This window comes from Alexandromys fortis, unplaced genomic scaffold (genome assembly GCF_014885135.2).
Source record: "Alexandromys fortis isolate MF-2015 unplaced genomic scaffold, M_Fortis_MF-2015_v1.1 scaffold_149, whole genome shotgun sequence".
In the NCBI taxonomy this organism is placed as follows: domain Eukaryota; kingdom Metazoa; phylum Chordata; class Mammalia; order Rodentia; family Cricetidae; genus Alexandromys; species Alexandromys fortis.
Window position 1 is genome coordinate 3,846,642 of NW_026068025.1, and position 17,277 is coordinate 3,863,918.

The window sequence follows — 17,277 nt, forward strand, 5'->3', positions numbered from 1 at the left end:
TGAGCTGCTCCTGAAGGCTTTCACACAGTCAGCATACTTGCAGAGCTTTTCTCCAGGGTGCATTCTCAGGTGCGCAGTCAAGTGGGAGCTAGTTCTAAAGGCCTTTCCACATCCCTCGCATCTGTAGAGCCTTTCCCCAGTGTGCCTTCTCTGATGCATGAGGAGGTAGGACTTGGTCCGGAAGAACTTCCCACAGTCGGAACACTTAGAGGGCTTCACTCCGGGGTCAATTTTCTGATGCTCCCTGAGAGCTGTCATTTTGGAGAACGCTCTCTCACAGTGAGTGCAGTTGCTCCGCTTCTCCCCAGAATGAACCCTCTGATGCACGGTTAGGTGCAACAGTATCCAGAAAGACTCCCCGCACCCCTTACACAGGTAAGGTTTCTCGTCAGTGTGAACAGGCTGGTGTATAAGGAGCGATGAAGACCGCGTGAAGGCCTTTTCACACTCGCTGCACTCATAGGGTTTCTCTCCTGCGTGCATCCTGTGGTGGACAGTGAGCCAGAAAGAGTTAATACATGCTTTTCCACACTCATGACACTTATAGGGCTTCTCCCCTGTATGGATTCTCGGATGCTCTGTGAGATTTGCTATCCGGCTGTGCACGACGAGGCCTGAATTGCTCCTATAGGCCTGCCCACATTCGTTACATGGAAAGGGTTTCTCTCAGGTGTGGACTCTTTGAGGGACATTAAAAACTGTGGTATTCTTGAAAGATTTTCCACACTCACTGCACTTGTATGGCTTCTCCTCAGTGTGGAGCTTCTGGTGGACACTAAGATAGTATTTACTTCTGAAGACTTTCCCACAGTCACCACATTTGTAGGTCTTCTCATCGCTGTGTGCTTGCTGGTGTCGTGCAAGTTTGGATACATCGCAAAACGCTCTCCCACACTGGATGCACTTACAGGCTTTCTCTCCAGGTTGGGCTCTTTGATGCTGATTAAGGCGGGCACACTGGCTAAAGGATTTTCCACAGACATCACACCGGTAAGGTTTCTCCCTAGTGTGAGTCCTCTGATGTACCGTCAGTGACGAAGAAGCAATGAAGGTTTTTCCACACTCACTACATTTATAGGTCTTTTCCCCAGTGTGGACTTTTTTTATGCTGACTGAGATATGAGAGCTGGCCAAACATTTTCCCACATTCATTGCATTCCCAAGGCTTTTCTTTAGTGTGAGTTCTCTGACGCTGAGTGAGCAGTGACTTATAGCAGAAGGCCTTCTCATACCTGTCACATTGACAGGGCTTTTCTTCGGTACTGGATTTCTTTGTCAAAATTAATTCTGAAGTCTGCCTTATGGTTTTGTGGTCTTCTGTATCCTTGCAAATCATCTTCCCCGAATGGGTATCTGTAATCAAATCTAAATTCTCTGTGAAATTTTCCTCATGTATTTGGCATTTTCTGCGCAGTTCTTCTGCGACAATTTCTGGTTCTGGAAAGGGAGCAGATCCAAGTGTAAAGCCCCTTTGAGCCGCAACAGTTTTCTCTGCTGTGAGTCTCTGGCTCAGATGACTCTTCTGAATATTTTGGAGTCTTAATATGCTGTTATCCCATTTCCCAAACCTTCCCATTCTGGAGCTCCACGGGCCATTCTCTGTCAGTTTCTTTACAATGGTCTTCTGGGACAAGTCTTTTTCAGTACCATTCTCTGATGGTATAGCATCCTTAGTTGAAGAATTGGTTTCCAAGTCTGAGGGAAGGAAGAAAAATAAATCAAATTGCTTTTATTTTCTAAGCTGGGGAACTCTCACTAAACAGGATTTAAAAAAAAGTAAAAAAAAAAATGGGCATATAGTGAACATATAGTTTTACTGCTTGATATTTAACTTTATTTTCTAGGAAAATAGAAAGTAGACCTGATGAGAGGGTGGAGTTGAATAAAGGACCAAATAATGAAATGCTTGTATATATGCATGTGTACATATATGTATGAGACATGGATCTCAAGTTGGCCTCAAAATGTGGAGCCAAAGATGACCTTGAATCTTCCTGCCTCCACTTCCAGAATGCTGGGCTGATAGCAATGCACCACCACATCTAGGTTACATGTTGTTGGGGACTGAACACAGGATTCATGCATGCTAGGTACAAGTCCATCCGAGGTACAAGTCATACCCTTATATTTCAATTTTATTTTAGTTTTAGAATGGCCAACTCAGTGAGGTATTTTTCTATTAAAAATCATTCAGGAGGAGGGCCAGAGATAAGGTATTTCATGACATGAGCATCTGATTTTATGATATCATCTTTATATGTTGCCAATTATTCACCTGAGTGGACACTGTTCTGATCCCTCAGGACTCAAATGTTTCCCCACAATGGCCTCCCCTGGCCACTCTATTTTAAGGAGATGGTGTGTGTGTGTATGTGTGTGTGTATATATGTGTGTATGTGTGTGTATGTGTATGCATGTATGTGTGTATGTGTGTGTATGTGTGTATGCATGTATGTGTGTGTCTGTGTGTGTATGTGTGTGTATGTGTGTGTATGTGTGTATGTGTGTGTATGTGTGTGTATGTGTGTATGCATGTATGTGTATGTGTGTATGTGTGTGTATGTGTGTGTGTGTGTATGTGTGTGTGTGTTGAGTGCCATCCTCAAATGCTCTCCATCTCATTTTTTTGAGCCAGTCTCTCACTGACCCTGGAGTTCACTGATTTGAACAGACAAGCTGGCCAGCTAGTCCCAGGAATCCTCTTGTCTCCAGCTTGCCACACTGGGATTAGAGCACACACTGTTTCATTTACTGATGCTGGGGACCTAACTTCAAGTCCTCAGGCCGGCACAGCAAGCACATTACCCACTGAGTCATGTCCCCAGATCTAGGGAAGACAGCCTCGTTCTCATCCCCACTGTTCCTTCATACCCTATTCACCTCACAGCTATGAGGCAACACCCAGGCTAGTTTTTTTTTGTCTACTTGTCCACTATCTAGTCGTTGAATTAAATGTTTTCAATGATATCTTACTCATTTTTGTTGCCTAAGCATCTAACCTAAGTCATAGTACTCAGGTGTATAATAAAAATTAAATATTATTTTGATTCCAGCTGATTCCTTGTTTAAATTCTCAATGAGTTAAGAACCCAGAGAAGGATAAAAAGAGCCTTGTTGGGGACCCTGCAGGTGAAGAACACACACATCATCAGCAAACAGCTCAGCTCAGAAGGAGTCAGTGGTGGCCCTTACCACATTTTCAGAAGAGAAAAAGATGATGGTGAGGTAATGAAAGCGAGAAGAAGCACGGAATTATCTGGAAAGAGCAGAAAGGGGTACGGTATGGAATGTCTTCACACGGAAGGAATAACTGTGAAAATTATGCTCCCAAGAAAATAGGGCTGGACAGGGTTGGGACAGAATCAAAAGCAGAGAATGGAGGAGTTGGAGAACGCAAAGAGGGAGTGGAGGTGATGGACACAGGCTGAGGAAGAGACTGGGGATGTTTTCCTTTGAGAAAGCTCAGGGAAAATATTTCATATCTTTGTTCTGTATCCTCCAATGACTGTTACTGGAAATGAACCCATCTTCCTGGTTACACTCACTTACCTCCAAAGGAAGTTCTTGACATTTCTCTCACCACTGCCCATGGACCTTTCCCACTTTCCAAAGGAGATATCATGTCTGGTTTAGAAACTACAAGCCCTGATAAGAGGAAAAGAAATGAGAAGATTATTGGAGCTATAAACAAATACTGATAAATTCAGTCTCAATGTTTAGCCTCTGCCTGGGGTGCCCATTATAGGAAGTCTCATCATCCAATACAGTTGCCAGCAGACCCACACAACTGTTTAAATTAAAACCAAAGTTAGTTATAATGAAGGAAATTGTAAAGTTCAGTTATTCAGGCGGGCTGGCCACGTTCCATACACACAAGAGGGTAAGGTGCGTGGAATAAGAAAGCACAGCACAATGTCCACAGTGCAGCGGTGCCCTGCACAGATGGAGCCCAGGTAGCCTCTGGGGGTTCAACACTGGACCTGGTTGGGTGGGGTGACAGATCATGGGATGATATGAGTTCAGAAGAAAAATGAACACACTCATTCTGTTCTTTCCCTTTATGGAAATGACCAGAAAAAACTGGTCTAAAATCTATGAGACTTCAACAATTTTCAAGATTCCAAAGAAATATGTTTCTTAATCTACAATGAGAAGATTATCTAGTTAAGAATAAGAAACAGCATAAAATAATCTGGCTCTACCCAGATTTTCGGTGTGACCTTTCTTCATTCCTTGATTCCAGTCAGATTTCCAGGACCAAACTATGCTGGATGTAAAGACTTTCTACCATCTATACTGAGACAGGGTCTCTCACTTGAACCAGATTTTGCCAGTTTGGTTATGCTGGATTGACATTAGGCTCTGAGGATGCTGGGAGTACAGGCAGACCAGCATACCCTTGCAGCACACATGGTTCTGGGGACCCCAACTCCAGTCCTCACACCTGTGCAGCAAGTGCCCTGCCTTCAGAGTCAGCGCCCCATTCAAAATGTAAACCTACTTAAATTTGTCGTAAGTCTAGTACTATGGATGTTACTACATCCTTGGCATTTTAAGTTGCATTAGGTTTTTATCATGCAAAGCCAGGTTCAGAGCACGTGACTAAAGGATACTTTACCATTAATGATTATAGTGTGACCACCTGCCAAATTCAGGGCTGCCACTACCAACAGAAATCTCCCAATGGACGCCGCCAGCTCCATGCTTCTATACCTCTCCAAGCATTCACTGTGAACTTCCAATGAGCAGGAAATATAACGACAGACCCAGAGGCAGTAAGGTGCTTGCTCTTTCTACCCCTCACAGATGATGGTAGATCTCACCTTCACCTGCTGTGTGACCTCAGAACTCTGAAGGGACACAGGGAAGGAACACTCAGTCACTGCCTAGGACTCTCGGCAGAGCCTCAGTGGGCACCACCAGGCCGCTGCAGCTGGAGTGGAAGTGATGGATGAGGTCTTCCCTCATTCACTTAGGGCTGAGATTAGGGCCCCTCATGTCCAGTCAGCATCTTCTTTCTCTCTGAGATGGTGACAAACACACATAATGGAGAAAGATAACTGGATATTTTTAAAGTTTTTAAACAATAAACCTATCAAAATAAAAGCCTCGTAATAATAGGACCTTTAGATACTGCATGCATCTCTTTCTTTCATATGGGGACTAGATCTATTTCTTAGAATTTATCTGTTGCTGGGCAGTGGTGTCGCACGCCTTGGCAGAGGCAGGCGGATCTCTGTGAGTTTGAGGCCAGCCTGGTCTACAAGAGCTAGTTCCAGGACAGGCTCCAAAATTACAGTAAAACCATCTTGAAAACACAAAATCAAAAACAAAAGAATGCATCTGTCTTGTGCAGGAATTATTATTTGGCTATTTCCAAAATCTGTGAATACCACCTGTTTTCTACAACGGGAAAGTCAGACCAGGTCTGGGGAGACAGCTGTCTTGAAGGCTGAGTTTGATCTGACACTCACGGAGAAAATGCAGGTGTGGTAGCGCACGCTTCAGTCCCGGTGCTGGGGGAAGGAGGATCCTGATGCTCACTATCCAGACACTGTACCTTAGTTGGTGAGCTTCATGCCAACAAGAGACCTTGTTTCTCTTGGGGCTGGAGAGATGGCTCAGCAGTTAAGAGCACACACTGCTCTTTAGAGGACCGAGCTGGTTCTCAGCACCTACACTGGGTAGCAGCCACCTACACCTCTAGCTCCAGGGGATCTGAAACCCTCTTCCGGGCCCTGTGAGCAAATGCACTCACCTGCAAGTACCCCTACACAGACATGCAAGTATACATATAATTGAGAGAGAGAGAGAGAGAGAGACAGACAGACAGAAACAGAGACAGAGAGAGCCCCAGTCTCAAGGGAGTTGGACAGAATTCCTGAGGATGACACCAAGACCCAAGGTTATCCTCTGGCGTCTACATGCGCCCACATATTCATGTGCACTTGAACACATGTGCACACATAAAATAATTTTAAAAATAAAAAAATTAAAAGAAAATCCAGTACAGTGTTGGGGGTGGGTACTAGTAAGGATGAGTATGTCTCAGTTATTATTCAAGAAATATTTCAGGGCCTCTCATAACACTGTTTTTTTCCAAACCTGAGATACTATATCCTTACAAGGGCTTGATTTTCATGACTATCATTAAAATTTATCATATTTTCTAGTAGTGCTTATCCATTTTATATTTTAGGCCACTGTTTAAAATCTGGATAATAAAAACATTTCATGAGAAAATGTTATCCTAGCTATGTTCTCTTTAAGTCTTTACCTAAAAAACTAGCAATACCCAGCTTCCAGAAAACGGGAGACAGTGTGAGCCACAGCTCAGGAGACAGGCAGGGTGTGATGATCCAGGATGTGTCACTACACAGAGTTGGACCTGCCGTCCACGTACAGCGCTTTGGTGTTGATTCACGCTTTCAGAGGCATCCTTCAACAAGTACACATGCACTATACAGTCTGACGACAAAGGTTAATAATCGCGAGGACAGGTTCGTACGGGTCATCGTGTGGACAACTCTATACTTGCCCATATTACCTTTCTTCCGAATTGCCACTTCACAGTGACTAGTATAATAGTTTCCACCACGTTAATACTCATCCCATACACACTTGAGGACGCACACATCTTCAGGGAAACACTAAGATATCCAGTTTTATCTGAGTTTCCGACCTATCTTTTACAACTTCCCACTGAAGTCGAATACTGCCATTCTTTCCGTCCTAAGGCCTCACCCTTGCATCCCCTTCTCACGGCAGCATTTTCTCAAGTGGACGCTGACTCCCAAATTCCACTTGTGAGTGCAACCTAAATCTACTGATCCCCATGAGATTTCCATAACCAACTTTGATAGCATCAATATTCCACTTCTTTCCTTACACAGCATCCATCCGTCTTTTAAGATACCATTTGCCTAAACACATTATATAACTTTTTTAGTTATTGTTTTCTCTTAATGAGACTGTAGTGCCTGACGGCCAAGCACTGTGTCTTAAACATCTTTCTATGTCATTTACTAAGCGTGAGAGCATTTTAGTGGGTAGAAAATAGAGATCACTAAGCACGGGCAGGAAAACCTGTGAGTTAGGGGAACACACATATGTGTACACGTGTGTGTGCACGTGTGTGTGTATGTATACATACCTCCCCCCAATTTCCTGTCAGTTGAAGAATATTCCATCCTACTACCTTAAAACCAATTTCCTCTAAGACATTCCAAAATAAAATTTCAAGACTGGTATAATATTTAAAAATAACCCAGAATTTTTTTGAACGACCAGGTATCCTGCGACTTTATTTCATATGTAGAGTGAAGGAGCCCTGTAGGTGTCCAGGTAGGGAAGCAAACCACAGAGAGGTGAGACTGAACCTGCTCTGATTGGCTCTGCCAACATGGATTAGATGTGGGGCACCTGATGCCAGATGGTTCATTAGCATACTTCAAACAGGATAATTTGGGAGTGGTTTCCATTCACCCCAATTCCAGGTGTACAATAAACTACTGAGAAACTCCTTGACATCTTGACATGGGACCATGTGTTCTATAGCTAGAAGGCCTAGAATCTAGTGAAGCCTCTGACTGAGATAGTATAGATAGAGGTCAGCAGGCTATAAAGTACATCACCTCTAAGGATAGGCTTAACTGTGAGCTAAGGATAAAGGGTCTATGGAAGGCGAGCCTGGGATAAACATTCTGGGAGAGGTCTGCCACCACAAAGAGCAGACCTCCAGAATGTTTGCCAGGCCATTAACGATATCCATCCCCAGCCTTCTGGGTGGGAAAAGAGGTGGCCCATTGAGGAGAGGGCTCTGTATTTAACATCCTGATTTCCTAGTGCTCTGTAGGTACAAGGACCTTTGTGCCCCCAACATACAGTGAATCATCTGCTAGATTATAACATTTATTGTGATGGCTCCACTTTTTATGGGTCAAGAAATTTGGTTCTGCTCTCAGCTGAAGGCGTGTGGATGAGGCAGAGAAGCTTCACGATTTCAGGACCAGCAGACACATTCTTCAGCCAGTGCAGCAAGTCAGGAACAGAAGACCCCGACTTACCAGAGGTCCAAGCGCAAACAGCACAGCATCCATAATGTCTGCCACTGTGATCTGCTTTCTGGAAGGGAGGCTGTCCTGCCAAGAGGTGTGAAGGGAAGAGAAGGAAGCCATGAACACCAGTCCTGCCTTGGGAATTTCAGACTCATCAAGGTGATATAAGTTTGTGGGACTCCTACAAGGAAACACACGAGAGCCCTGCGAGGGAACACAGGGAACACCCCATGAGGGAACACAGAGAGCACCCCCATGAGGGATGAGCCCATGAATGACCACAGGGATGAGCTCAATAAGGACCCAGCAAGGAAACACAGGCATGAGCCCAGTGAAGGCTACAGGGAAGATGACAAGATCAGTGGAAAACCAACTTTCTTTTCTTCTTTCTTTTCTCTTCTTTCTTCTTTCTTTCTTTTTTTCTTCTTTCTTTCTTTCTTTCTTTCTTTCTTTCTTTCTTTCTTTTTTCCATTTTGGAGTTTATAATATTATTAAGTGTAGCTATAGCTGGTAGCTCAGATACTGTGCAAGCAGCTTTAAAAACACATTTTCATCTAATCTTTTAAATCAATCTGATGGGCGTTACTGTTCCAATCCACAAATGAGGAAATCAAGGCTTAGAAAATTCAAACCACTACTCAAGGCCTTGCAGATAAACCCAAGTCAATTTAATTCCTAAGTTTACACCTTTCCTGCTAGATCAGTTTCCAGAGCGAGGGAAAATAATTCATTTTTCTTTGCCATATCTATCAAATGCTCCATGCTCTCTGTTCTCCTGTCTCCCTGTGATAAGCGAACTGACTGACATTTTCAACTTCTTATAAGGGAAGCATTACAATTTTAAGTCAGAGGTGTTGACATGTTGCCCCCTATCTCATATTCAAATAGGTTTTAACTTGCCCTTCTTATATGAGGCAAACCTAAATAAAAATCGAGAATCATGGTGAAGATTAAACACTAGTCCTTTTATACTGAAAGATGATTAGTGAATAGGTGGACAGCTGGTGTGCCAGACATTGTTCAGGCACGCCTGGCGTGGATCCTGCTCTTCTATTTTACTGAGAAAGAAACTGACTTATACCTAGTAGAATTAGATGTAATTCTAAAAGGGGAGAGAGGTGACTTAACTGGAAATAAATGTCAACCCTTCATAGTAGGGATAGAGTCAAGAGGAAACTCCAAAAACAATTGCTAGCGAGTTTTGAAAAAAAAAAATGAGAATAATCGCCTGGCAGTGGTGTTACACGCCTTTAATCCCAGCACTCAGGAGGCAGAGGCAGGCGGATCTCTGTGAGTTAGAGGCCTCTGAAGCCAACAGAGCTGGTGAATGTCCAAGCTTTTGTTTGAGAGCAGAGAGGCATAGGAGTGGCCAGGCCCCTCCCCCCAGGATCTCTAACTGCCAAGTTCCACACACAGAATGCTCTAACTGCCCTAACTGCTGGACCCTGCCCCCATCCTACAGAGTGGAAAGTCCAATCTATGGACGTGAGATCCCACCGGTCTCCCCTCTGGAAAGCTCCACCCCCTTCCCAAGAAACTCTCTGTCGCTTTGCTGCTGTTTATCACCCAAGCAGAGGCAGCCACCCTCCTGGGTTTTTCCCTCCCAATAAATCTCTTATGCGAGGTTTGTTGTGAAGTGTAACTTTGTGACATTTCTTGGCTCCCGGCTGCCAGGATCCCTTTCCACTAGAGCTCCAATGCTTACACATACTCCATTGGATGTTGCTGATGTTTCTTTTTTAGTATCTCTGTAGCTAAGATCAACTGACACTGATGTGGATTGTGGTGAGCCTGCAGAGATGCTGCCAACTCTCTATAAATAGGTTTCTTTCCATCATGTAAACCCCTGAGCATCTTAGAGATGTAAAAACATCGGGAGAAGCAGTAAAGACAGCAGAGAAAAGTTAAATGACAGCGCCCTGCATGAGTAGAAAGGGGAACTTCTAAGACTCGTAAAAATGGTTGGGCAGCAATCAAGTATCGGAGGTGGATGACCCCAGAAGTTGTTCTTGGCCAAAGACACTGTCTCCCAGCAGCAGATGCTGTGATAAAACACACGACCAAAAGAAACCAGTGGAAGAGTTAAAATATTTTGTCTTACATTTGCGGAGAGAGATTCTATAATGGAGAGGAAGGTAGGGCAGGAGGGAGCTAGAGCCCAAAGCTGGTTGATTACAAGAGAGTGAAGAGAAAGTGGGGAAAAGCTAAATCTCTCAAAGCCCACCCCACATCCTGAAAGTGCCTTAATTTCCCCAAAGAGCCCTTGCTGAGTCTCGTGGTTTTTGTTTCTTATGTTTTGTACAACTGTTGGAGGGTACGCGTATTCCAGGTCTCCCCTTTCCTGTTGTTTGATGTGCGAGTCGCCCTGGTGGGTTCACCTGGATTTGTGTGCATCAGAAAAGCCGATGGTCACAGTAACGATCAGTTTGGCTGGAGTCCCACTGTTAGCTGCAAGAGGAAACACTATGCTTTTGTACTGTGTCCCATATAAGGTTTGGAGACAGGAAACACAGTTGCCCAAAATATAGTTTATAGTTTGTTTTTTCTTTCTTCTTTTTTCCTGAGCTAGGAATACCAGTGTTTTGACAGGGGAATGTGCGAGGGAGTAAAAGCTGAGAATGAGGAGAGTACTTATATGGGGTTGGTGGAAAGAAACAACAGGAAGGACATTGTTTATTAGCCTAGGGGAGGACAGAGCCTTTCCTAGCAGGACACAAGCTAAACACTTAAAGTGCGAAAGCATACATACTGAGAAAAGAATGGAAAACATAAAAAGGTATATACAAAACCAAAAATGGAAATGAAGTTTTTAAGGACAGGTATTGCGCCGCATGCCTTAGAATACATCCCAGTACTTAGGAGTCAAAGGCAGATGGGTCTCTGGGAGTTCAAAGCCAGTCCAGCTGGACACTCTGTAAAACACATACATATGTGTGTGCACACAAAGAAAGAGAAGGTATTGGGGATTCAGTCAGTACTTCATCATTGAGAGAGCTCTCGCTGTGTGTTCCTTAGTTTTGTGTGTTGGGATACTGTATTAAGTTCTGCCGCAAACTTCCAAAGACCCAGAGAGCACCTTCCTGCTAAGGCCAGAGCGAGAGATGCTGAGACTCTCTTAGCTTGACTCTCCGCCTGGCTTCTGCTCCACACCCATGGTTTGTTTAGCTTGTGCTCTGTTGCTCGGATCCAGGTGCTGTTCCACATTCCACATTCTACTGCCCTCGTGTCAGGGTTCAGACAGAGCTTTTGTTCCACGGGCAATATTGGGAGCGGGAGGATGATGAGCAGGGCCAGTTTCTCGATTCTAGGGTTCCTTACCCTTTCTCTAGAGCTGTGTCTGTAGATTCCTGAGTTGTTCTTTGGTGGTGGACTCAGCTGGGCTAAGGCAGCTCCTGTCCTGCCCTGAACTTAGACTCCATGCTCCCCTAGGCCATGGTGAGTTAAGGGGATTTTGAGCTTTGGAAATCTCTCCACTTCAGATTCCCAGGCCTGCTCAACCCTTGGCCGAGATTTGTTCCCTCGCAGTTCATGACATTTATGTGGCTCTCTAGAATGGCTTCTCATTGGTACAGCAAGCTATGGAAAACTTTCCCATAATCACTGCTGTTGAGGGCTTTTTTTCTAGTATAAATTCATTGATGCTCGGTAAGTTCTGATGTTTGACTTAATCATTTACAACATGCATGACATACAAAGGCTTCTGGTATGGGTTTTCAGAGGTTGGTTAAAATGGCCATATTCACAGATAATCTATGCATCTCTTTGGCACAAATTCCCTGAAGAAAAAAAGAAGATCTTAGAAAACAATTAAGTTTTTGTTTTTAAATTTTTCATTGTATTTATAGTTTTTCTCTACTGTGTAGTTTTAAATGTTAAGGATTCAAGTTGACTAAAAAGTTTCTCCTTGTTATGCTCAAATTGCAGAGTCCCCCAAAAACCAACAAGGAGACTGTATGTAAAAGCAAAGAGCCTTTATTTAAGCTTAAACTTGGACTCTCCATGTGTCCAATGCATTGGCATAATTGGAGAGCCTTGAGCTCAGTTAGGGTGGGGTTTTATCACAGCAGAGGTTGGGGTGAGGGATTTCTAAGGCTCAGGACCCCTGATTGGTTGACATTGTCTAAGGCTGTCTTGGTGAAAGGGGATGGGCATGAGCTGGGTAGGGGACATCAGGAAATCCTATCTATAATGGTTGGAGCCTTAGGAGTTTCCTTTGGAAGGTTAGATACTTTCCCCTCTGATGGTGCATTCCTGTGTGCTGCCTGGGTGGTCTCTGCTGAGCCTGTCATGGCTGGGTCCTCCACTCCTATTTATAGATTTTACATTGTTTCCCGTTAGTATGACTTCTCTGATATTAAAAATGGCAACGCTTCCCATGTACATTGCATTGAGTTTTCTTTATTCTACCAATTTCCTCTGGAGTCAGCACTCCCTTGATTTCAGTGAGCATCAGGCTTTACTTTAATCTGTTTATCTCCTTGAACACAGGACTTCCTGGTGTCTCTTTTCTCCCCAAACTGTTCATTTTGTATTTTTTCTTGTTCAGCTTGCTCTTTTTCATTCTAGATCTGCATATGACTAACCACCAATAACCACGTGACACATAGATAGGCTGTTCTGAAATCTCCTTTGCCAACGCTGTTAGTGCAAAACTCTTCAGTTTAACCTCAGGCAGATTTTTTTGGACAAGGGCAAAACAGTCACATTCTTTACCAAACTATCACAAGAACAGTCTCTGGGCCACTCACTAATATTCTTCTCCTCTGAAAACTCTTGAGCCTGGCCCCCATAGTTCAGAGTAGATGAATTTTCCTTCATAGTAAAGACTGAGGAAAATATAACAGACATAGAGGAAACAATAGCAGAGAGTTTACTTTATTATAACAATGCCTGGATCATTTTCCCACATACTCACCGGCATGAGCTGTCATCTGTTTAATTGATCTTGGCCATTCTGACTGGGGTAAGACGAAATCTCCAAGTAGTTTTAATTTGCATTTCTCTGATTGCGAAGGATGTTAAAAATTTTAAGTTGTTTCTTAGTATTACTTTCTACTGCCGTGATAAGACAGTATGACCACGGTAACATATATATATATACATATATGTATATATATACTAAAGTGGGTTTACGGTTTCGGGGGTTAGAGTGCATGATGGCAGAGTAAAGAGGTGGTGGTGAGAACAGCTGTGAGTTTCTGTTTGATCTACAAGTAGGAGGGAGGGAGAGAGAGAGAGAGAGAGAGAGAGAGAGAGAACTGAGAATCTCATGAATGATGAAATCTCAAAGCAATCCAATGACAAACCTCCTTCATCAAGGCCCCACCTCCTAATCCTTTCCAGTTTCAACAACTGGTGGCCAACTATTCAAATATAAGAGCCTATGTGGGCCATTCTTATCCAAACTATCACACTCAGGCATTTATGTTTCAATCTTTAGAGAACTGTTTAGTTCTATAACCCATTTTAAAATTTGCTTGATTTTTTTTTAAAAAAAATTATATATTCTCAATGCTAAATATCTGATGTATAATTGGTAAGGTTTTTCCAATTCTGCAGGCTACCTCTTTGTTCAGATGATTTTATCCTTTGCTGTACAGACTTGTTTTTAGCTTTATGAGGTCCCATTTATTAACCGTTAGTGACTGTGATTATCAGTATCCTGTTCAGAAATTCCTGCTGTGCCAGTTAGTTCAAGCCTATTCCCTCTTTCTCTCCTACCAGATTCAGGGTATTTGGTACTATGTTGAGGCTCTTGAGACATTTGTAGTTGCTTTTGTGCAGAGTACAGATGCAGATCTATTTAAATTCTTCTTTGACCAGCACTACTCTCTGAAGATGCTACCTTTTCCCCACTGTGTATTTTTGCTTCTTTGTAAAAAATCAAGCTTCTTTAAGTGTATGGAAATATCTGTATCTTCTATCCCATTCCACCAATCAACGTATCTGTCTTTATGCTAATATCCATGTGGTTTTTATTAGCATAGCTCTGTAGTAGAGCTTGAAATTAGGGATGGTGAGAGCATCAACAGTTCTTATTCAGTATTGTTTAATATAACCTGTTTTTTTTTTAAAGATTTATTTATTATGGATACAACATTCTGCCTCCATGTATGCCCGCACGCCAGAAGAGGGCGCCAAATCTCATTACAGAGGGTTGTGAGCCACCATATGGTTGCTGGGAATTGAACTCAGGACCTCTGGAAGAGCAGCCAGTGCTCTTAATCGTTGAGCCATCTCTCCAGCCCTATAACCTGGTTTTTGTGTTCCTAATATGCAGGTAAAGATTATTTTTGTAGTTTCTGTGAAGAATTGTGTTGGGATTTTGATGTGTATTGCATTGAATCTGTAGATTGCTTTTGGTAGGATGGCCATTCTCACACTCTTAATCCTACTGATTGATGAAACGTGGGATCTTTCTATTCTCTAGTATGTTTTCCAATTTGTTTCTTCAATGTGTTAAAGTATATTACAAGTCTTTCACTTGCTTGGTTAGAGTTATACCAGGATTTTTTTGAAGCTATTGTGAAAGGTATTATGTTTCTCATTTCTTTTTCTGTATCTTTGTCATTTTTAAATAGGATTTACAAAGGCTCTTGATTTTTGTGGTTAATTTTGTATCCTACTACTTTGCTGAAACTGTTTATTGCTTTAGAAGTTTCCTGGTGGAGTCTTTAATGTATAAAACCGTATCATCTGCAAATAAATACTTTGATTTATTCCTTTACTATCTGTATCCCCTTGATCTCTTTCAGTTGTCTTATTTCTCTAAGATTTCAAGTGTAATATTAAGTAGGTATGGAGAGAGCAGACGTCTTTGTCCTCTTCCTGCTTTCAGTGAAAATCTCTTGAATTTCTGTTGAGGATGATGCTGGCTTTGAGCTTGCTGTAAATTGATGTTATTATGTTGAAGTACATCCCTTGGATTCCCAGTCTCTTCAGGACTTTCAATCATGATGGGATGTTGAATTTTGTCAAGGTCGTTTCTGCATCTAATGAGATGATCATGTGATTTTGTATTTTAGTCTGTTTATATTGTGGGTAATGTTGATTTATGGAACCATACTTGCAAGGAGATGGAGCTAGGAAGGGGGGCCCAGGTGGGCAGACTGCAGGCAGGGAGAACGCTAAGTTCAGAGAGACTAGAATGGAGAAGAGGAAGGCTGATAAAGGGTAACCTCCCTGGTCCCGGGCAATTGTGGGTCCCTGGCAGAGTGTGATTCTGCAGTTCAGTGAGAGTCACATAGGAATGGCGATGGGCCTGTAGGAAAAGCTGAAAGGGGCAGCAGGGGGAACTATGGGGGTCCTGGACCCACACCAAAAGGCTGAGTCCCAAGTGGATGGATATAATCAGCATAATCTTAAGGCAGATCATCTCAGAATAAAGACAATTATATGATGAAAATATCTAATTACTTGACAACAGCAATCAAATTATACAGAAGCCCATAAACACCATGTTACATATATGACCACAGGGGAATAGACCCACATCTTGCCAATAAAACTTATGGTAAGGGTAGCTCCTGTGGCTCTGGGCACCAAATGATCCAGGTGAATCCTTAAAGGAATTAAATAAAGGTATTGTGGCTAATTTTAATGTCAACTTGATGCAGGCTAGTGTCATTGGGAAGAGGGAAACTCGACTGAGAAAATGCCTCCAGAGTGGTCTGTGGGACATATTCTTGATCAATGATTATTGGGCCCACCCCACAGGGAGTGGTGTCGCACCGGAGTGGGTGGTCCTGAAGAGCATGGGAAAGAAGGCCGAGCAAAGAAAGCGTGGGAAGGAAGCCAGTAAGCAGCGCTACTCCATGGCCTCTGCAACAGTTCCGGCCTTCAGGTTCCTTCTTTGAGTTCCTGATCTGATATCTCTTTGTGATAGAGTGTGATTGGTACACTAAGGCTGAAATAAACCCTTTCTTCTCCACATTGCTTTTGGTCATGTTTTATCACAACAAGAGAGTCTAAGACAGAAGAGAAAATGAGAAAACATGGACATAGGCTCCCACCTTGAGAATTTCTGTTTTGTTAAAAGTGAAAAATACATATGAAAAAATAACTCTGAAAGACTTGATAACCACACTAGTTACCTGACAAATTTGTACAGGTTTTTTTTTTTTTTTTACAGTTTGGCATAAGCATACCCACTTCTCTTCAACTGATGTTTAACTTAAAAAGAATAGCACAGAGAGTGCTGGAAGATGTTGGGTTGTAAGTCATCCCTGTGGTTTTCTCCAGTATCGGTAGCTCTCTCCACCCGTTTGTCTAGAGTGTATCAGCCAAGTCCTGCTTCATCAGACTCAGCCTTCCTGGCCTTCCAGTTACAGCTTTTATGCAATAAGTTTTATATTCTGAGTTGGTGACATTAGCTTCCTCAAGTTAGATGTAATTAAAACCATAACACTAAACCTTGGGTGTGTTCATGTACATGCATGGGCACATATCCATGTGTGCTGGTGGCCAGAGAGCAATGCCAAGTTCCTCCTCGGTCATTCTCCACCTTATTTTTTGAGATAGGCTTTCTCTTGCTGAACCTGGAGTTCACTGATTTGGGTAGGCTGGCTGACCAACAAACCCCAGGAACCATCCAACCTGTATTCCCAGCACTGGGGTGACACGGGTATACTGTCATACTTGGCATTTTACGTGTTTGAGTGCTGGGCCTGACGTCAGGTCCTCAGGCTTACTGTCTCAGTCATCGGTTGCCTGATACCCTAAACTGTTTTTACCATGTAAAGCCTACTGTAGCTATGGTTTCCAGAAAACTCTCTCCTTTCCTTTACTCACGCTAAGTGGGTGGTACTGTATCTGGCCTGAGGAATCAAGTACTGTTGGTAGAAACTCCGTTCCCTTACCCCATGATCTTCTCGCAGACATATGGCTTGCTGAGGGCTATCCTGACTTGATGCCTCCAGTAGTTGTGAAGGTCAAATAAACAATCGCAAATGTAACTGGTTTCTTGAATGATATGGAAATGTTTATGTTTGGCCTTTCTTTACATTTTAAAATAAACTTTAAAATATCATATGCAAGCTTCTGACGATACATATACAAACAGCATGTTTATCGACAGGCCAATAGAGCAGTCAAATTCAGTTTATAAGTATCAAGACATTGAAAATGAAATAAATAAAACTTCCAGGATTCATATTCGAATACAAATATGTCATTAGAATGAATATAAGGCATAAAAGGGGCAAACACTGAAATACGAAGG

The 17,277-nt window shown here is 42.8% G+C and overlaps 1 non-coding gene across 1 annotated transcript; it reads right to left on the reverse strand.

Annotated features, from left to right (window-relative positions):
• Positions 1-16,259: 16,259 nt before the first annotated feature.
• LOC126514721 (small Cajal body-specific RNA 4) lies at positions 16,260-16,382 on the reverse strand. Its single transcript, XR_007595656.1, has one exon. It is a non-coding gene; the product is annotated as a small Cajal body-specific RNA 4 (non-coding RNA).
• Between the last annotated feature and the right edge of the window lie 895 nt (positions 16,383-17,277).